At 44.9% G+C, this 21,838-nt stretch overlaps 1 long non-coding RNA gene across 2 annotated transcripts; it reads left to right on the top strand.

Annotated features, from left to right (window-relative positions):
- Positions 1-3,186: 3,186 nt before the first annotated feature.
- On the top strand, positions 3,187-21,489 carry LOC102552864 (uncharacterized). 2 transcript variants are annotated; one of them, XR_005499519.2, is made up of 3 exons: positions 3,187-3,663; positions 4,516-4,622; positions 21,416-21,489. It is a non-coding gene; the product is annotated as an uncharacterized LOC102552864 (long non-coding RNA). The 2 variants fall into 2 exon arrangements; XR_590533.4 differs by having other exon boundaries at positions 3,385-3,663; positions 4,516-4,633.
- The last annotated feature ends 349 nt before the right edge of the window (positions 21,490-21,838 follow it).

Genomic DNA, 21,838 nt, shown 5'->3' on the forward strand with positions numbered 1-21,838 from the left:
AGACCGTTTCTTACGGTGAACCCTCCTGAGTACACGGCACATCTGCCATTCCCTGACTTACTGCGTGACGCCAGCACTCCTCTCTGTCTAGGAACTGGTCCAACCCTTGAAGACACTGTGATGGGCAAGGAGGTTTGTGCTGTGGAGAGTTAGCCTCCTGGGAGCTAGTCTGCAGATGGCAGCGCAGCCCAGATGGTGACCCCGGCTGCTCAAAGGGATAAACTATAAAGTCTCAACCAATAAAAAGCCCATCTCTTGCTCCTACCTCTCCCTACTTAGGACCTATTTCATGTGGGCATGCCCCAGGCACCATCCAGATTGGAGGTTCCCCAAAATAAGAGTTGGAGAAGTAGAGGATCTTCAAGGGCTTAGGGGTAAAGTTTGAACACGGGATCTACATTCTACACACAGTATAAGCCATTCAGCACCCACCTTCATTAAGGCATGGTCTCAAGGATGGAGTGAGTCTATGAGAGGTACCTGTAAGTAATTAGCACTGGAGTGGGACCTACCCTGCTCCGGTGAGAGAGGGCAGGCTCTCAGCCACTGTCCTGTGACTGGAGCTAGCAGAACACTGGGCTTCAATTTTCCTTTTAGAATGCAGACTGACAGCTAACAAAAGAGTTATCAGGGCAAAGCAACCAATTCAGGGCTTCAGAAGGCCAAGGCTGTGGTAAATGTTGCCTGATGCGCACTAAGTCCATCTAAGCAGAGCCATGGGCTGGAAGAGGGAGCCAAGCATGTCCCCAAAGAGGAATCTTTGTTCTGATGATGGGCCAATTTTCTACCTCTGTTCTTTCTCTGTTTGTCTTGTTATTTGAAATTTTCTTTAGCAGTTTTGCCAGGCTTGGTATATTTCTTTGTTTCACTGTTTTTCATCTGTACACAGATTACATGTTTTCGGCAGCATCTGCTGTGAATTTTAATTACAATGCTCAACTCAAAGGGAGCCTCACAAAGCAGCCTGCATCGTTAGCAGTCCAGGGCCATGTTTACGGTGCAGACAGAGGTAGCACAGTGCATTGGGAGACTTGGAAGTCAGACAAAGGAAATACAACCCCACAGTTCTCCCCTTGTCCCACTGCCCCTCCCCCATTTAAGAAGCATTTGTAGCAAGGGACCACTATGCATTAAATTACTCTTGGTTTTTGTTTTTCCGCCAATAATTGTCCTTTGGTTCTTTGAGGTAACATCACAAAACCCTGGAAGCTTTTAAAGTAGCAGCCTGGGATTGGCGGGTAGACTGCCGGAAAATACATGTCTGTTTGGTTGTTTCAAATTGCAAAAATAAGCTTATAAAATGCCATAAAATCTGGCTGTGATTACTTATTAGCTTAGGAAGGCTTTCTGGGATACATGGACTTGAGTCCCCCGTGGTCATCCTTCTGTTGATAATGCTGGTTCTATGTAGCTCGGCATGGAAGACTAGAGGGCCCTGCTCACATAGACACCGGCAAGCCAGGCTGCTGGTGTTTAGCACCTGGGGTCAGTCTTCCTGCTGAATAGGGTGGGCAGAGCATGCTCCTGCTACAGAACGCATTCCTGACAGAGCAGACTGTGTCTGCCTTGGTCATCTATACAATTCAGCCCCACGAGTGCCTTTTATTTCAGAAGCGTGTTTGGAAGACACGATTATGCAGTCAGAACTTGCCTGCTGCCATAGAGAAGGGAACTGGGAATAGAAGATGGACATTACATCCCTAGAAGCCCTGGACTTTGCCTGGGCTTTTGGTTAGGGAGGGACACTATGTCTCCTCAGCAGCATGGCTACTCTTGACATGAGGCTGTAGGGTGTTGTGCTAACTTTTCTTATGGAGGCATGAACAAACATCTCCTCACCCCAATGGGGCACCAGCACCAGACCAAAGATTCTATTGATGAACTAACATTATTGCAGAAGTATGGGTGAAGGGTTACTCCAGGGCCATGGGTAACCCCCCAAACAGCCACCAAAACATCTCACTGTAGTATAGATGATGACTTCCTCACAGCTTCATAGATGCAGTCCTCTTCAGTGTACCTTCTATGTCCTGTCTACTGTAACACTTCCCCAGCCCACGTGTAACAGGGATAGAATCATACATAGCTGGGAACAGGGTTTAGGAGTGAGGTAGTGGCTGGAATCTCAAGGGAGGGTCTAATGACCCTTTCCAAGCTCTCCTACGAGGGAATATCAACAAGCACAGCATTTTGAGTATCTCTTGTGCCTTAATTAAACTGTTATGGCTATGGGAGCCCTCAAGATAGATCTAAATGAAAGGCATTTTATGTGCAAGCCTGGTCATCTGAGTTTGATCCCTAGAATCCATGTAAAGATGAAAGGAGGGAGCCAATACCACAGTGTTGTTTTCTGACAGTCACATATGTGTTATAGCATGTTCTTCCCTCCCCCACAACATGCAATTGCATAGTAATAGTAAATAATTTGTACAAGGATAGTAATGGCTACAAATGTGCCACATCATGTTCTCCCCACACACGCATCATGCATACACATAATACAATAAATAAAAATGTAGAGCTTAGTAATGACTGTGACTCTCGGAGATAATGCTCTACAACACAGGAACCATGGCATTGATCTACGGAGGCTTTGAAGGTACCCAAGGCAGATGTTATGTAATGTTTGCCATACTGTATTCTCTTTTCTCCTGAAAACGTCTTAACCAGGTGACCAGGGGCCCAACAGCAACTTATACAAACCCCAGTATCTGTTGACTCCTGCAGGGCAGTATATAGTATAGACAGTACACTGGTGTCATCTGTCACTGCCATGTCTCCTGCATGGTACCTGCTCTAGCTAATGAGATCCCACCTGCCAGGTACCTGGACTAGACCCATGGTAACATTGAGGCTGACCATGAGTACATGGCCTTCATGTGACAAGAAAAAGCTGGGGCCTAGAGTCTAGTCATCTGCTCTAGAGACCCAGAGGGTAGTGAGTGACTTTGTGGCTTTGTCATTTGGGCTCTATGGCCTAGAGACCTTTGACTGTTATCATTCAATCCCCTTCTATTGATCTCCAATAAGGCACTTCTGTGCTATTCCTGACCTCATTGTAGTTGCTTCACCCTTCTGGCCTTTAAGTGGCAGGCCATCCAGTTCTTACTGCTCTATCAGTATCCTAGGGAATGAGAGTGTTCTTGGACTTTCAGTTGCTACATTACTTCCCTATTTTTCTACTAGTGTGCTAGGCATGCATTTAACTATGAAGCATGGGTGTCTTAGTTAGGGTTTTACTGCTGTTAACAGGCACCATGACCAAGCCATGTCTTATAAAGGAAAACATTTAATTGGGGCTGGCTTACAGGTTCAGAGGTTCAGTCCATTATCATCAAGGCAGCATCCAGGCAGGGATGGTGCAGGAAGAGTTGAGAGTTCTACATCTTCATCTGAAGGCTGCTAGCAGAATACTGACTTCCAGGCAGCTAGTATGAGGGTCTTAAAGCCCACACCCATAGTGACACACCTACTTTAACAAAGCCACATCTATTCCAACAGGGCCACACCCTCTAATAGTGTCACTCCCTGGGATGAACATATACAAATCATAACAGTGGGTCTCTGTGACCTGGATTCATGCTCTTGCATCATATTTCCTGAGGCCTCTGCTTTCCCTGTACCTCATATGAGGATTCTCCAATCTCCAGTAATGCCACACAGGTAGGAGAGATTTACAAGTGATGACCTTGCCTCACAGGAAGCAGCATGTTTATTAACTAGAATTGACACCTGCCTCCTGTAGTGACATCTTTAAGAATTCTGGAGTTTGGGTTTCTTTAAAAACCCAAATATATTCTTCAAATATTACAAGAATGCATTTTTGTTTTAACTCCAGGTATGGGGATATGGGTCTGCTTCAGACTGTCTGCAGCAGCTGATTGTGATTTGCCTCATGCTCTAGCAGAGGTGTCACTCTGCTAGCTGTAGATAGTTTCTGCAACTATGTGGTGTTCAGAATTCTGGGAACTTTTCAGAGGGTAGATGAAGCGAGGGCCCTGAGAGGCAGGGTTGGTGGTTGGTGGTGATTTGGTGGGGGGGGGGGGTGGTTATGGTTTGTTAGTAGTCACGTTCAAAGAAGAACAAAAAGAAAGAAATTAGGTTCAGGGATCTCCCCCCACCTCTGCCTCTCTATCCTTCTTTCTTTCCTATCTAGAGATAGAGGGTGAAACCAGAGGGATAAAGAATGAGCAAAAGAAGAACCCACAAAGGTCAGCCACAGTCTCCTCCTTGATAACGTGTGGGAATGAGACAAGGACTTAGGTTATTTCATGCTGGAAGCTGGGGGATGTAGTTCACCATGGGCAGTGAGAAACTGGTCATTTGATGCCACAGCAAAAGTTTCCTTTTTCTGTCCCAAGTCCCCCATCCAGTATTCCTCATTACATTTAACTACTTCTTAGACTATTTTGAAGGTGACAGTTTTTAGACTCTCCATGCTTTCAATGACTATGACCATGTAGGAGAACAGATCAAGAAGGGTCTTGTTTTTGTTTTTACCTCCCCCTTTCTCAGAATGAGACTGCGATGCAGATCTTTGGAGGAAGTCCACAGAGACAAAGCTCTTTCACGTCATGCCATATCTAGAATATCACTGGCTGATGTCACTCCAGGCTGAAGAAGTATATGTCAGGTTTCTTTATTTGATTTCTATTCTGGTGTACTTCTCTGTTTCTATGATAAATACCATGACCAAAAAGCAGCTTGGAGACAAAAGCATTTATTTGGCATGTACTTTCACTACTGATGGGAGTCAGAGCAGAAATTCAATGTGGAGACTTGAAGCAGAAACCACAGAGGATTGCTGATTACTGGCTCGCGTCCTCTGACTTACTCAGCTATCTTCAACCTAGGCCCATCTTCCTAAGGGCGGTATTGCCCACGGTGGTCTGAGCCTTCCTAAATCATTTAGCAATCAAGAAAATGTCCCACAGACATGCCTATAGGCCAATCTGATGGTGGCAGTTCCTCAATTAAGGACAACCAAGATTAATTATTAAAGTGCCCCATTTATGACCTACACTCCTGACAGAAAAGATAAACATTCCAAAGTGCTGAGGCAGAAGCACTTGACTCCTCCTTCTAGGGCTCTGGATTCACAGAATGGCTAGCTGTCCAATCTTAGCACTGAGGCCACCCTGGACCCTGCTATGCCTGCGACTTAGAAGCTGAGAAACCCCAGAAGAAAGGCTTCTTTGCTGTGCGCGTTTGTTTGGTACGATGAAGAAAATCCCTACAGCCTTGTTGTGGCTGTCCATGATTGATGGCTGTGCAGGGTGACTCAGGCTACCTGGTGGGGCCTGTCAATCTACCACAGCTCTCAGGAGCAGTGGCTATTCATGGCTGATGGGTGTGCACGATGACGTAAACTGCCTGGTAGGGCCCATCAATCTACAACAGCTCTCAGGAGCAGTGACTTTCAATTCAGCGAAGAGATGCCAAGTGGGAGAGCAGCTATAACTTTCCCAATAAATTTATTATAAATTTTCACCCCAAGTGCTTCAAGAATCTTTGAGGGAAGCATCTTAAGTTTCTATTGGAGGAAATATGTTTGCAGAAAAATGTGAAAAGAACCATTTCCTTCCAACCGAGTATAAAACAGGACTACTTTCATCAAATATGCTGGTGCCTTTATAGCTAAGAGTGTTTGAATTTTGACCTCACCATCTCATTCTGCATGCCTTTCTGTAAACATGTCCAGGGGACTGTTTATCTGTTAGCTCGGCCTCAGTAACCTATAATACCACTTTCCTCTCCACATTCTGGAGACTCAGGCAATCTGGAAGGGTCAGCACCAACCAATAGGGATGGTGTGTTACAACTTCCCAAGAGACTCTGCAAAGGCATCGGTGTACATTTGGAAAAGAAAGTTCTGGCAGTGCTATTAAACATAGAACTTTGTGGTCATTTTGTTTTCCCTTTCTGCTCTTAAAGTATTTGGTGTGAGCAAGGTAAGCTTGGTATTAGACTATTTTAACAAGTTTTGTTACTGATGAAAAACAAGGCACCTGTCTTATCCTCAGTTACCTGGCGTTCAGCGGATTAGAGCAAAGTCACTGGGAAGGTCTTGGAGTGGGGCAGACTGTAGGAATTTTGCCCTGGTGGGGTGAATATTTGGAAGCCTAGATGTTATGTGAGTTCACACACTGACTTCATGGTCCGTGATTATCATTCTTCTTCTTTTTTAAATTAGATATTTTTTATTTACCTTTCAAATGTTATTCCCTTTCCCAGTTTGCTGTCCATAAACTTCCCCATCCCATTCTTCTATAAGGGTGTTCCCCCTACCCAAACACCCCTGCTTCCCACCTCCCTGCCCTGACATTCCTCTTGTTTCATACTGGTGTTTTGTTGCTGGTATGGTCAGCAACTCTTGAATTCTGGCTACAGCATATGTCCAACCCATAAGGTTCATGGGGGTTTCTGTGTCTCTGTTTGTGATGGTTTGTATATAATTGTTCCATCCAATTGTTGAGAAAGAAGCAGGCAGTTCTTGTGAACAGCTGAGATCATTGCCGGTCCCATAGGACAGGCATCCTAGTTCTTTACTGTTAGTAACCTCCTCTTATTAAGTTCGCAGCACGGCAGTTCTGATTTCTTACTTGTGAATATTAAGTGATATTCTTATTGAGAACATATTTTTCCTTTTATGAATATTATGGAGGCTCATGTCCTCCGCAGCAGGGAGCACGGAGAGCAGCACAGAAGGCCTCTGAGGAGTAGAGAGCAGAGAATGGCTCCTGTGTCTGCAGAAGTGTGGGCATTGCGAAGGTCAGCAGAGCGCAGGCGTTCTCAACTCTTCAGACAGCTTGCACAGGGCAGCAGGGACTCCTCTAGAGGATGCTGTGGAAGCAAAGAATACAGATGCGTGTATACTGTGTGAGCTTTTTGTTGAAATGGCTGAACAAATGTCTACTCACTCCAGATAGGCCACCCGAAGGATGATTCCACCTGAATCTAGCTTGATGATCTTAGACTTATTCATAGGAAAACAGGAGTGGGATTACTTGGAGCAGTGAGTGTAACCCCAGCTCAGTGACATCAGCAAAAAGTCTCACCCCAACAGAGAGGAGAACTTTCGCACAGCTGCATAGAAGGAGCACTTGCTTTGCTTTACCCTCCATTTCCCATATAATGTAAAACCTCCAGAGACCAAGTACAGCTTGGCCAGAATTATATTCAGGCACATGAGGGAAGGAGTGGCTTGCCCCTCAGGTGAGGGTCTAACAATCCCTCCCTTAGGCTGACTTATGAGGTGCTGCCAATAGGCCCAATCCTGAGGGTTTCTTGCAGGTAATAAGGGCTGACACGCTTGGGAGACAGCATTTCTCAATAATGTGAGAGCCAGATGTATGGCGATAGGAGATCAGGGGATAGGTTTTCTCAATGTGTGTGAGAAACTAATCTCCTACTTCTGAGCTCCTCCAGCATCCCAAGCAGAGGAAGAAGTCCAGCACCTAAGAGTCAGCATGCTTTTGCCAAAGGTGGGACCTTGGCTTCTTGAATATCTTCCATGACTCAGGCATCACACATGAATGCATGACCCGTGGGTGCTCTAGGGACAGGAGGGCACGTCCAACCTTCATCCAAGATGAACCGTGGGAAGTGCTGGCTGGGTCTGCTTCTGCTCTTGGGGTATCTAGGCACCATTATGCACCATGCTAGACTGGAAGGAAAGAAGCTTAGCTGGGTGGGTGGGTTAGCAGGATCTCCAGCTGGTGTGAGTTTAGGAGAAATAGCTTTCTCCTGAGATGGTTTTCAGTGAAACAGTGCCCCTCTATCGGGGGCAAACAAGGGCTATATAAAATTGGGGAGTGGGTAGGTGTTTGGGGGTGAGTATACATCATAGGCTGGGACTGAGGTGCTGTGTAGAACTAGGAAGTGTTCATGAGCCCCAAAGAAACAATCAGGAACTGATGTGATGTAATCACACAAGGGTCTTTATTTACAAGCTCAAGTTTGGATTTAACTCACCGCTGATCCACAGGATGGATTTGGTGGAGAAAAGCCCCGAACACTCATCAGGACAAGGTTTTATAGGAAATGACAAGCAAGGGGCCAGTGTCTCTAGCCTGGCAAGCATCTACTTGGGGGTTTCTGTGGTCTTTAACATAATTGGTTGGTGCTGAGAGCCAAACTGTAAACTTGTTTTCCTCCTGGTGATTATTAGGCAGGGGCAGGCTTGTAACCTGGTGGTGCAGATTTGTTGGGGGAATAACCTGGAGACTGGTGCCAGATGCTGGATTTGTTGGTGGCAGGTAACCTGGAGACGCAGGTCTCATTGGGGGATAACCTGGAAACTGGTGCTAGGCACTGACCTATTAGTTTGCTTGAGTTCAAACTCAGGTCAGATCCTCGGAGTCTGAATCCCCCAAAATTTGGTCTCTCACTGAGAATGCTTTATTTGCATAAAGAGGAATTCCAGATGCTTGCTGGACATGTCCTTAAAGGGAAACAGGAAGTTTAATGTAAAATTTGTTGTGAGCATGAGGCTGTGCCAAGCTTCCAAGGACCTCTGTACAAGGCATGCATGCTGCAGGGAGGAGCAGGAGCCTGATGTAGTTGGGAATATACCAATAGGATGGTGTTGGCCTATTTGCATTCCATCATTAAGAATGAGTGAGTGGAATCTGCCTTGGGCAGTTCACTGTGATGCTCCAAACACAGGGACTAGATAGTTACTTTTCTCACTACTGTGACAAAAACCTAACAAAAGCAACTTAAGAAAGAGAAAGTTTATTTTGACTCACAGTTTGAGGACATAGTCCACCACAGTGGAGAAGTCACAGAGGCAGGAGCTTGAGGTGGCTGGTCACATTGTATCCACAGTCAAGAAGCAGAAAGAAATGAATGCTGGTGCTCAGTTCACTTTTTCCTTTGTATCTAACTAGGGGCCCAGCCCATGAAATGGTGCTGCCTATTAATTCTATCTGAAGACTTTCTTACACATGCCCAGATGTTTGTCTCCTAGGTAAATTTTAGATCTAGTGAAACTACTAATCAATCTTAACTGTCACAAGTTATAAGAAGAGTTCATTATAATCTTATTTTGACATGAGTTGATATATCAAAGAGAAGTGTTTAGGGGAGAGTCATTCTTTTGTTCTTTATGATGAAACCAGCAACAATTTGGTTCTTCAAAATTGAATATCCCAAGTCAAGAGAAGGTAGATACACTGTAAAACATCGATAGGTGGCTGATTGGTTGATTGATTGACTCATCCTCCAAATGTTGAATTGCTGTATCCCACAGAACAGTTTCTATAAGGATAAGATTAGCCAGACAGGCATGGTCCCTGACATATGCAATCTTTACCCAGTGTGAGAAGACAGTCACTAGATAATTGCAATGGCTTAATTATAGTCAGACTAGCTCATACAGAGGAAAATATCATGAAGATATCATGGGTAGCTGGGGCTATCACTCCAAGCTATTTAAAAGAGAAAAGCTCAGAACCAGGCACTCATGTGTTACAGGATCAGAGAGATTGGATTCAGAATGTTGAGAGGGCTTAGATGGCTGACATTGGGCATCCAGGGTCTGCCTAGGGGACAGGCTTTGGCTTTCCCTGGATGAAATCACTGAATCCCATGATTTCTGTGCTCACAAACATTGTGCTTGGAGATCTCCTGAGTGAATGGTGCATTGAATTGTGTTGCATTTCCAATCAAACTAATTAGGAGAGGCAGCTCTTCTAGGTAAATCATATCATCACCATGTCAAGGCCAAGCATGTGTTTTTTTTTTTTTTTTAAGAGAGTACCTAGTGCTTATACCATCAAGTCCAAGGTATTTGCTAAAAATATGCACAGACTGATTGCCACCTGCTTGAGAATCAGAGTTGATGGACTTACACAGAAACAGGGGCATTAATTTCCATACTGATTTTCTTTGGAAAACAACTTGATATGGTCTGGGTGCTATACACCTTCATAAATCATAGCTCTGAAAACGTCAGAAGTAAGAGGGATCGGGGTACCCTGCAGCTCACTGGGGTACTGGGGTCAGTGGGTACTCACCTGTATGGGCTGATGGAGGCATAGAGAATCTGTTGGGACAAAACCTGGCTCTTGGCTATGAGGTCCTGCTCAAAAGGATGAGACATTGATAGCTATTCCTGAAGAAAACCGTGAACATGTTACAGTAGCAGCTACGTTGTATTTTTAATTTATGGAGCAGTGTGGTTGTGGGGAAAATTTTAAAGGTAGGAAAGATTTTGAGACCATTGTCTGTAATTTATTGTTTATCACACAAGTGAGCTGAGAATTTAAGTTTGAGGAAAGGTCCAGAGGTTTTCATGCAGGAGATGCAAGCTTCCTTTCCTGGGATACTCTAAACTTTGTGTCAATTTTCTCTAAGACCTCCTTTCTTTTCTTTTGCAAATAAAGTTTAATATGGAGTTTCTGCAGGGAAAAGCAAAAACAGTAAGAGACTCAGTTGGGGCACTTCTAGGGATGCCCCTTCACCAAGTCCTTATGTCTGAGCTAACTCCTTGTGATTCATCTGCTGCCCTCCGGTGGCCTTTCTGGTCCCTACAGATTTTGCTCTTGAACTAGGAGCACAGGGTCATCATGCTGGACTTTGGCAGCCATCTTGTCAGGTATTCCCAGAACTGTGTTAACTTAGAGTGGGTCTGAGTGGCCCATGTGCAGATAGATGGTAGAACACTGAGCTGTTCCTGTCCACTGCCTCCAGTCTGTGGCTCTGTGATACACCTGAGAGGATTCAGGCCTACTCAAAGGGATCCCTTGTTCGCCAAATGTCTACATATCCCCCGCTTTTAGCAATGGATATACATAAGGAAGACATCTTATTTAGACATCTTGTTTAGTGAGTAGGGTGTGTCACCTAAATTCCTTTTGTAAAAAGGTTCTCTGGAAAGGACAATGTCTCTCCATGGAATTCTGCCATAGGATTCAGTCAGTGATCAAGAGGCCGGAAGTACGGGAGAGGGCAACTCTCACTTCAGAATACTCCACAGGGGACAAGTGGAGAGGAGGACTCTCTAGTGGGGACTTGTTTACAAACAGACCTGAAAAGAGCTGATTCTACTTCATTAACATCATGGAGCTACTCTCGTTGAACTAAAATGTGTTCTCCTGAGAAGCACATCCTGGGGATCCCTAGAGCCTCCCTGCAGCTCCAGTGTTACCTCAATTAATAGCAAGCTTTTCTCATTTAAATCTGTAATGGGAAAATGAGTTGGCTTTGAAGTCCATTGTGAGTTTATGTGGGCTATAGGGTTCAGCATTGGACTGTGAATGTGTAGACTATGACCTTTGGTGGAACCCATTATTGAGATTAAGTACTATCAGGGAGCAGAGGGAGAAATTATACATTTGCTTCTGGGGCACAGAAGTGGTCCCTGGCCAGGAGAGCAGCTTTGAAGTTGATGGCCAATGAATTTATGCAACTGAACTTGGTAGAAATGGAGCTGACTGAGGATTGTCTGCTAAATGCCATCTACAGAACAGTGGATGCTGAAGTTCGTTAGTCTACCGATCCGTTCACCCATCCATCCATTCACTCATCCATCTTTTTTCCAAAAGTTCTTTGAAAATTTCCTTGCCCATACTGTGCCGAGATACAGGGCTGATGGTATGCTATTACCTGGAGGGTTTGTCTACCTTCAAAGCTCTATTTGCTCTTGAAGTTAGAAACCATGACCTCTTTTCTCCTGCCAAGGCTAAATCACACATTTCAAAGCACTCAACCCTAGATTTACTTCCCACCACACTGGATTCTATGTAGATATGCTAGTTGAATCTCCTGTTCTCATGGGATGCAGAGACATTGTTTGGGACCCCCCCCAACTTGGGTAAATGAACAGTGCTTTCTCCAGGGGCTTCACCCCACTAGCTGTCACTAATGGAGGTGGCAAAACTTACCCTCCCTCCCTAAGCATCAATTTCTGGTTTTCTTTTTTTCAATCCATTTGCATCTGAGACAGTGTGGTTTCTGTCATGCTGCTTAGTTTCAGAGGGAGATGCACGAAGAGCCTCAACAGGGCTTTAAAGCCTTGCTCTTTCTGCTTCCATTCTGTGGTTTACAGAGTGAGAGATACAATAGTAGTAAGTAATATAAGTGGCTAATATAAGAAGTTATTCATTTGGAAGATGAACCAATGAAGAGGTCCTCCTCACATCAGCATGCTGTTGGCTCAGCTCATTCTTCATCAATAACACTGGGTTTTCCTTTAGATCTCATTTCTCCCATTTCACCTGTACCATGTGCTGTGGGTCCAGGCAATACTGCTGTCATCTGCGTAGGGATGCTGCTGCCCTTTTCTTCATGGGGTCAGTCCTACAACATTCTGCTTACTGATGGATTATTACTATGAAATGAAGAATAAGGAGAATATATAGGAAATTAGAGAGAAAGGCCAGTGATCTTGGCTTAAAGAAAGTTTTTAGTTTCTGAGTTTTGACTGGATTGAATTATGTTTAATCTTGTAAAGACCTCAGAAGGGAAGAAAAGATTAATGAAATGTTTTGAGCTCAACTAAGCAAAGGGGCACAGTCACCTCACATGCTCAGTCTTTCTAGAAAGCAAATGATGAAAGGACATCTGAGCTCAGGGAAAATCTCATGCTGTCTTGCCTTTAGTGCCTCCATTAGCTGATTTCTTGTTGCTGAGGTGAAATACCTGAGGAAAAGAACTTAGTGGAGACAGAATTTATTTTCCTCAGAGTTTGAAAATACTGTCCATTATGTCAGAGAAGGGGTGGATCAAGAAGAGAAGATACACCCCTCATGGTCTAGAAGGTTTGAAACAAGAAGGTACTGACCAACACAGTGAAGAAGGAATAAGCTCCAAGCACTGTGGTAGAGAAGTTGTGGAGCAAGAAGGTACTGTTCACCATGTGGAGAAGGTAAGGAGCAAGAAGGCAGTCTCTGTCCACCATGATGGAGAAGGTGAGGAGGAAGAGTGGCTCTAGCTCTGCTGGCAGAACTGTGAGGTAACATGAGTCAAATGCTGCTGCTCCTGATGGCTCTCTCTTTTTATGTTCAGTCTAAGTCCTAAGTCCATGGATTTGAAGGTGGTGACCACATCCAGGGTGGATCTTCTGTGCTCAGCTAAGCCTCTTTAGAAATGCTCTGATGGACACACCTGGAGGTGTGTCTCCTAGGTGACTCAAAATCCACCTAGTTGACAATGCAGATAAACTATCATGGTGCCTATGATGGCTAGTCTTGGTTGTCAACCTGACTACATTTTGAATTAGCTAAGACCCAAATAATTAGGCATAGCTGTACAGGATTTTTCTTTTCTTAATGAAATCATTTTAAGTGGGTAGACCTACTTCTAATCTGGATCTTTGATTTGAGAAGAAGATATACATTTAATCTGGACCACAACTTCTATATAAAGGACATGGAATCTTTGTCTGCTTGCTCTCACAAGCAAGTCTATTCCTTCACTGGCATTAGATCCTACTTCTTTAGGATTCCAGCATATACTGAAGAGTAGCTGAGACAACCAGCCTCATGGATTGGATAACTATGGGATTATTAGACCTTCTATTGGTAGGCAGCATTATTGGACTAGCTGGACCACAGCTTGAAGTCATTCTAATAAATATCATATATATATATACATATATACATATATATGAAATGAATGAAAAATATTATTTATTTATTTATTCATTCTTTGAGTTCTATTCCTTTAGGCAACCTTGATTAACACAGTGCCCATGTGGATCTGAATCTACCAGGTTCCCTGTAGCCTGAGCACATGGTGTGTCCTCAATACCCTGGTCTATTTCATTTCAGAGACTGGAGGGCTCAGCCTGCTTCATGCCTGCACCATGAGTAATACAGTGTTTGATGCCTGCTTGCAAGACTCACTCCTTTAGGATCTCAAAATGTATTTTGTGATGTACTAGGGATAGAAAACCGTTTCTGAAGTCTACCAAGCACTACAGTGAATTTTAGCCTAATTTGTTCTCTGTGTGGCATTATGTAAGTAGCTGTAGATGACTAGGAATTATGTCATTTGTATTAAGCCCAGATCTGTTTCTGAGTATGTGCTTCCTGCTGCTATGAATGTGTGAACATGTTTTACCTTCCACTTTTGTCACTTTGCAATGAAAGGGTTTCCTTTTACCCTTGTAGCTCAGATATCATCTCCATCACAGTAAACATGCTCCTGAAGACATGGTTTCTTTTCATAATGTTGAAAGTCTTGTCAGAGAGTGTGTCTGAGATGATTGTTGTTAAAAAAATGATGTGGCTATGAAGACTGATTATTAAGGACTAGGTCAAATGAATTGAATTATTAAATTGAAAACAGTTAAAAAAAATCCCAAGGAGAAAAAAGGACCTGAAGTCTCACTGTACAGGGAAGAACAGCAGTGCCAGGCTTGCAACATGGCTTTGCTTCTGGAATACCCTCGTTCCCTCAGACTGAAGCCCGCTGCTCTAGAATTCTGGGAGCCAGCTGACTCTGGGAGGCAGGCACTGTTTCTGTGTGACTTGACTCGTCACTGTCGTTGGCAATGGTAGTGAGACTATCAGTTTATAAATTGCCTTTCCTTCTAGTCTTTCTGCAATGTCTGTCTTTTTTTTTTTTTTTTTTAGACTTTCTTTTGGGAGAGAGGTGGACATTATCCAAGGCAGCCAGACACAAATGGATTCTAGCTTTTCCTCTATGGCCTCAGGGTTCTGTGTTCATTAGAACAATCTGGGTCCAGCGTTGCTTCCTTGGACAGTCTGGAGCATTTCCTGCTGCCTCCTGAATGAAGCTAGGAGAAGAGCAGGTCTACAGCCCACTCAGCCTGAGCATCTTGACTGTCCCACGCATGCCTGGAAATGTCCATACTTGTTTCTTCCTCTGTACCTAGTCCTCAGACCTCCCTGATACAAGGCCCACAATGTGTGACTTGATTCTTTCCTGTTCTCAGAGGATATATCTAGCCTCATGCCCTCCCCGACGTTATACTCTACAGACAGTCCCTCCCTCTATCTATGCATCCATCTTTCCACTCATCCGTCCACCCATCCTCTGGCTCTGTGCTTGCAACCTTGATAGAAGACAGAAATGACCATTTTGCAGGTCAGACTCTTTCCAGAAGACATGGATGCATCACAACTCTGGTCACTCCCTCCCTCTATTGCTCTCTTCATTGGCTTCTGACTCACACAATCACTGGCTTGTCTCACCGGGTCACCAAAGTGCTGCTGTTAAAGGCGCTGTTGTCATTATGCTGTCAGATCCCACAGAAAACCCGCCTCTGACCTGACTTTCCATCCACTGTTCTCTCCCCTTAGGAATTCCCTATGTCGTGGCCCTTTTCAATGTCCACTCATCTAGTGTTGGAGGTAGGACATCTGGCCTGTTTTATCAAGAGAATCTTGAGTCGTGTCTGATTCTCTGTTTATGAGGAAGTGGTGGTAGGAATCCACTTCCTGCTATCCACACTGGCCCTTCAGCACTCTTCAGGAAGCTGATACCTTGTAGATATTACCCCTGTCTTAACTCTGAAGGAACTATATAGCCCCCAAAGGAGGAAGAAGATGTACACCCAAAGCTGTGCCTGGCCAGCTCCGTTCTATTTTTCTGGTCTCCCCATCAAGGCTCTTCTCTTCACCCCCTTCCCTTTACAGAAGCCTTCAGCTCACCTCGCTTATCTCTTAGGAATCTTTCTGTTGCTTTGCCTTCTGTCTGGGGTCTTGTTTGCCTCTGACTTCAGAGCTTCTCAAGGCAGTGCTGCTGTTCACAGGATCAAGTCACAAATGATCTGCTTGAGTTTGCTAGTCCAGGGTCACCATCCACTCTACCTCAGTTGCTAGGTTCACAAAAGGATGTGGGCTGTTTACTGATGTGTCCCCAGTTACACAGTGTTGTACTGGACATAGGAGGTAACCCAAAGGGAAAGCTGGTTTGTGGAGAGGTTGGTTGATAGAAGATCATATTCACACGTTGACTACATCTTGCTCTACACTGCATGTGATGGGACCCATGTTCTGCTTCCTCCCACCTTCTCTCCTTCAAATGCCTTCTCCTTCACCACCTGCAGCATTCTCACTTGACCCCTGATCTGAAGCGAGGCAAGTGCCTGGGCAACTCTATGCAGTGCTGTCTAAGTGACTTTGAGGATTGGGGGCACTTGCAGAGTGATCAGATCTCATGAACTGCGCCCTTCCCCCACTGCTCTCGTGGTGCCCATCAGGACGAGAGTTTTCTTTTGAAAGTTTATGGCCTCAGTGCTTCAAAGGCAGTTACAGTGCCCTGAACAGCTGTTACTCCTTGCAACAGTGGATCAGAAATGAAGCTGAGCTCTGGCTTAATGGAAATTGTCCCTTGAAAGGTTTGAATTTAGAACATTTATTCTCCATTAATTCCAAGTAGATTCAAAGTTGAGCAAAACAGCCTCCGTCTTCCCTTTCAGTTGCAGGTTTTTTACTGAGAAGAGGTTGTCACAGCTGCTGATTTGATTGCTGGTATCAGGATGAAGAGTTTCTGCAAATGTGCTTCTGTTTCCTGACTTGCATCATTCCAGATGCAGGCTGGGCACCTGCAGCGCCCAGTGCCCTGTGAAACCCCGCCATGCTGGGGTGGACAGCATATATCTGACTTAGTTACTTTTCTCTTTGCTGTGATAACATATGGGACAAAAGAAACTTAAGAAAGGAGGGACTTACTTTGGCTCACAGTTTAAAAATATAGTTCATCGGTCGCCATGGAGGGAGGAACATGAGACAGCTGGTCACCATGTGTGCACAGTCACGAAGCAGAGAGAGATGAATGATGCTGCTTAGCTTGCTTTTCCCTTTTTATTTAATCCTGGACCCCAGCCTGTGAGATGGTGTCCACCACATTTAGAATAGGAACTACCTCTTCAGTTAAACCTGTCTATAATATACCCGTGTATACTCCCAAACACATTTTCATGGTTAATCTAAATCTTCTCTAGCTGACAGTGAGGATTAAGTGTAACAACACTGTATTCATATGTGTAGACACGGGGGGGGAGAGGGAGAGGGAGAGGGAGAGGGAGAGGGAGAGGGAGAGGGAGAGGGAGAGGGAGAGGGAGAGGGAGAGGGGTGCTAAGGTGGATGGGAGGAGAGCCAGGATACCTGAGTAGAGAAGGCGACTCAAAGTCCCTGTCCTGGGCCCAGCTCCTTCAAAAATGGATTGTCTCACCACCCGAGAGATTGCCTGGTCTCATACAGGGGGAACTGGCAGCTATATGAGGTCCTTACATGGTCTGTGTGCTGAGCATCTAATGAGGAATAATAGGGGCTTTGAAGCTGGGTTTTTAACACCCTGCACATAAGCTGTGGAAGTTGGTGTTTTCTGATCAATAATGCTGAGATGCAGGGTCAGTATAAACCTTGGCTTTGATCATGCTAAGCTGGTTGTGGGGATGAGTGGCAGGCAATAGCCTGGCTTGAGAAACCACACCCTGCCCATGGTATTGTCTTAGTTAGCTTTAACTGCCAACTCAACAAAGCCTAGAGTCACCTGAGAAGGGAGTCTTAATTAGGGATTGCCTAGATCTGATTGGCTTGTGGGCCTGTCTTTGAGGGATTGTCTTGATCATTTATTATTGTAGGAAGACCCAATCAATTGTAGGCAGCACCATCCTTCTGCCTATGTGCCCGAATTGCATAATGAAGGTCAATAAACAATGGGCTGCTAAGTGATCCAGCAAGCAGCTTTTCCTCATGGTTTCTGCTTTGAGTTCCTGCCTTTAAGTGGTGGACTACGACTTGGAAGTAGAAGCCAGATAAATCATTTCTTCTCCAAGTTGCTGTGGTCAGCGTGATTTTATCACAGAAAAGGAAGGCAATAAGGACATCTGTCCTGCCTCCAGATCCTTATACAAGCCAGAGTCGGACCAGCACAAGCAGAGTGATCCCTGTTCCTTTGGAATCTGGGAATTCAGAGGCATGGCCTTTAAACTGCCTTTCTTGGCATCCATGAGAAGTTGAAGGTCCATAGACATGTGTACCTGGCTTTGCACATCACTTGCTTGCTTGTGTTTGCTGACTTTGAGTTCTGCTGGGGAAATCCTGTGCTAAGAGTTTAGCCTTCCATCACAAGGCTACTCAGCCCCCCTTGAGTCTCAGCAGGCAGACTCGCCTGCTCCTCTTGCACCACTGATTCCAACCAACATTGGGCACAGAGAGGAAATCATTTTATACCGTCTACCCCCTGCTCTCTGCTGTGTGATATGGACTGGTGCGTGCCTCTTGAAGACACCTTGGCTGACTGCAGATTTCTGGTCATCCTCTTGTGGTAAGAAGTCCAGGAGAATCCACCTCAAACTCCAAGTCTTTTCCCTCCTTCACGAGTCTCTAGTGACTTGTAATGAGGAGAGTGGGGTGTATTCTGTAGGACCTCTCTCTGTTTGATCCCTTTCAAACTAGGTGTGAAAAGGGACAATAGCCTTTTAGGCACATGGTACTGTTGGGATATACTGTTGGCTAAATGAAAGCCAGAGACAAACCATGACAAAAAATATGCTTAAAAGGCCATCAGAATGGAGTTGGGAGTGCACTGGAAAGCAGGGCATACACGTGTCGGAAAGTGGACTCTCTTAGAAGGAGAAATAAGATAGTCATAAGAGGCAGATGGAGGGAGGGAATTGTTAGGGAGGGGCATGGGAGAGGAATGGGATGTTCAGGATCAGGTATGAGGAAGGACAGAAGAGATGGCCAAGAAAATGAGTGGAAGTCTGCAACTGTGGGGATGAGGAAGTGGAGAGCATCTCTATGATGAGACAGAGACCTTGGATAAGGGGGCACCCAAGAATCAATGGGGTCGGGGGTTGACTTTAACTGTGACTTACAACCTTGGGAATCTGGAACCTGAAGAGGACATCACCTGTATCCAGACAGGAACTCCAGTAAAGCTATAGAGACACCAACCCACACACAAAACTTTTAACCTCAAATTTTCACTGTCTACAAGAAATACAGGCATGAGGGATGGAGCAGAGACTGAGGGAATGGCCAACCAATAACTGGCCCAACTTGAGACCCAACCCATGGGCAGGCACCAATCCCTGAGACTACTAATGATACTCTGTTATGCTTGCAGACAGGAGCAAGCTATCTTCTAAGAGGCTCCACCCAGCAGCTGACTCAGATAAACGCACAGCCAAACAGTGCATGGAGCTTGGGGACTCTTATGGAAAAGTAGGAGGCAGGATTGTGGCTTTGAAGGGAATAGGAACTCCATAGGAAGACAAACAGAGTCAACTAACCTGGACCCTTGGGGTTCTCAGAGATTGAACCACCAATCAAAGAACATACACAGACTGAACCTAGGCCGCCCCACACATATGTAGCAGATGTGCAGCTTGATCTTTATGTGGGTCCCAAATAACTGGAATGGGGCTATCCCAAAAGCCGTTGCTTGTTTGTGGGATATGTTTTTCTAGCTGAGCTGGCTGCCTTGTTTGGCCTCAGTGAAAGAGGAAGTGCCTAGCCTTTCAGAGACTTCAAATGCCAGGGTAGGGGTATACCCAGGGGTCCCCCACTGACTCAGAAGAGAAGGGGAGAGAGGGTGGGGGAAGGATTATGGGAGGGGCTGACTGGGAGGTAGGCAATGAGTAGGATGTAAAGTGAATAAATAAAAAATAAAATTAAGTAAAAAAGAAAAAAGAAAGTAATAACAAAATAAAACAAAACAAACAAAAAATGGACTCCTGAACTGGGCACCTGGTCATGAGATTTTAAACCATGGTTGCAGTGCTCTGACAACTCTGGATGTGTGATGTGGTCTTTCTTAGCTTGAGTTGGTCCTCACGACTGGACTTGTTTGTGTAGACATGTGCAGCTCAAGTCTAGGATGGGTCTTCTGCATCAACCAGCCTATGTCATGGCCCTGGGATTCCCTTTGTGCTTACCCTGGTGAACACCCTGCACACCCATGTTTAAAGTTCATTCAGAGCTCTCTGAATCCCTCAGACCCCAGGTAGAGTTCCTCTGATTTGGCTGTTTCTTAGTTTTGAGTTAATGGAGAGCTGTGTGGTGTGTGAAGAGCCTGTGCATTTCAGTCCATCTTGGTTCAGTCCCCAGGGGGAAGGCTGGATTAGGGAGAGGTTGGTTGATAAAAGATCATATTCGCATGTTAGCTACCTCTTTGCCCCATACAATGGTACCCGTGATCTGGTTCCTCCTACCTTTTCTCCTTCAAACATCTTGTCTTTACCACCTTCACACCATCATCATTTCTGCCCCCCCAACCCCCCACTTTGGGATGTCACACAACCAACAACATATCCCAACAGCACACATGCCTAAGAGGTTTTTGTCCTTTTCCGTTCCTAGCCTCCTCACGCCATCTCAACAGTGGAGACAGGAATCCAATAGGGAGAGATCCTCACAGGATACACCTTTCTCTCCTTTTGACAAGTCACTGAAAACTCATGGAGCAGGGAAAAGAGACTTGGAATTCAAGCTGGGTTCCCTTGGATTTGTTACCACTATAGGGTGACCACAAATGTACACTCAGCCAAGTCATAAAGAGGGAAACACCTTCAGCCATGGGGCTCAGGACCTCAAATATCAGCTTCAAGAGTCACTCACCTTCCTAGGAGTCTCAACATCCTCTTCCATACATCCCTGGCCCTGTCCACACCTCCACACCCATCCCCTCCAGCCACAAAGGAGATGTACTTCTCTTTAGTGAGTGCCTTCTTCCCTCATGGGCTCTGCGTACTTCCTTCTGTCTACCTCATCCCCATCATAATTTACCAAGTGCTGTGATAACACGTGCTTCCTCAGTGACTGGAAACTTGTTTATGGTCATCAACTATGGCTAGCTCTTTACCTCATCTCAGCCTCAGTGGATGCAGAAGGCTGCCATCAAACATTTTAGAATAACTTTGGACTTTTTAGAGAGCTCCCTGAAGCATGGACCTGCGCATTAGCACTTGTTAGACTACTTGGTTTTTCCATTTTCATCTGCATCAGGGTTGTCATCCGTGTACATTCCATTCAGATTGTTTCTGAGCTCTTTGATGATGTGACACTGGACTCTGGGTACAAAGCTGACTGTATCATCAAGCACTCCTCTGGCCACATGCTTGGGCATACATGTTGGGATTTCCTCATGGCAGGTTACAAACAGGCAGCTATCTACGATGCTTCAATAGACAGAAGGGTCCAATATTGTAGAAAATAAAGGGAAAAGGAAACCCCCCTCTGTCTGGTTCTTAGAAAGTTTACCCTTGCCATGTTCTAAACAGCAAAGCCACCATGTTTGTGTATTTAAAGTATGCATACATTAAAATAATTACAAACCAGATGTATTTGCAAACCTTTCAAAAGCAATAGCTCCATCAAGAAAATACTTAAATAAAAAATAAATGATTGCAATTTTCAGGTTGAGCAATAATGTGCTTATAATTGCAGTGGCTAATACATACATCTAATGAAGCATATCTATCTTCCTACAGGAGTACCACCGATCAACGTGTGATGGAGTGATGTAATAAAGAATACAGCATGGCTCCAAATGGTTTTAAAAGCCCTAAGCATCTCTCAGTGCCTTATGTTAATCAGCATAGAGTTAGTGCCATTGGTTTGCCCAACTCTTTGCTAAGTGTTAATGTCCAGTTATACTCTGAGGGGCTCTTAACTAGCTAGAAGAAAAAGGTAATGCCCACAGCGCCTGAGCCAGGTCCCATTAGTTACTTTTCCATTGCTGTGATAAAATAACATGGCTAGAAAGAACTTAATGGAAAAAAGAACTTATTTTGGCATACAAGTCCAGAGGGTTAGAGTTCAGAATGGTAAGAAATCATGGCAACCAGAAGTGGGAGTAGGAATCAATCTTCTCATGGCTTTCATCCACTTGTAAGAAGTAGAGAGAGCTAGAA

Source organism: Rattus norvegicus, chromosome 1 (assembly GCF_036323735.1).
Source record: "Rattus norvegicus strain BN/NHsdMcwi chromosome 1, GRCr8, whole genome shotgun sequence".
In the NCBI taxonomy this organism is placed as follows: Eukaryota; Metazoa; Chordata; class Mammalia; order Rodentia; family Muridae; genus Rattus; species Rattus norvegicus.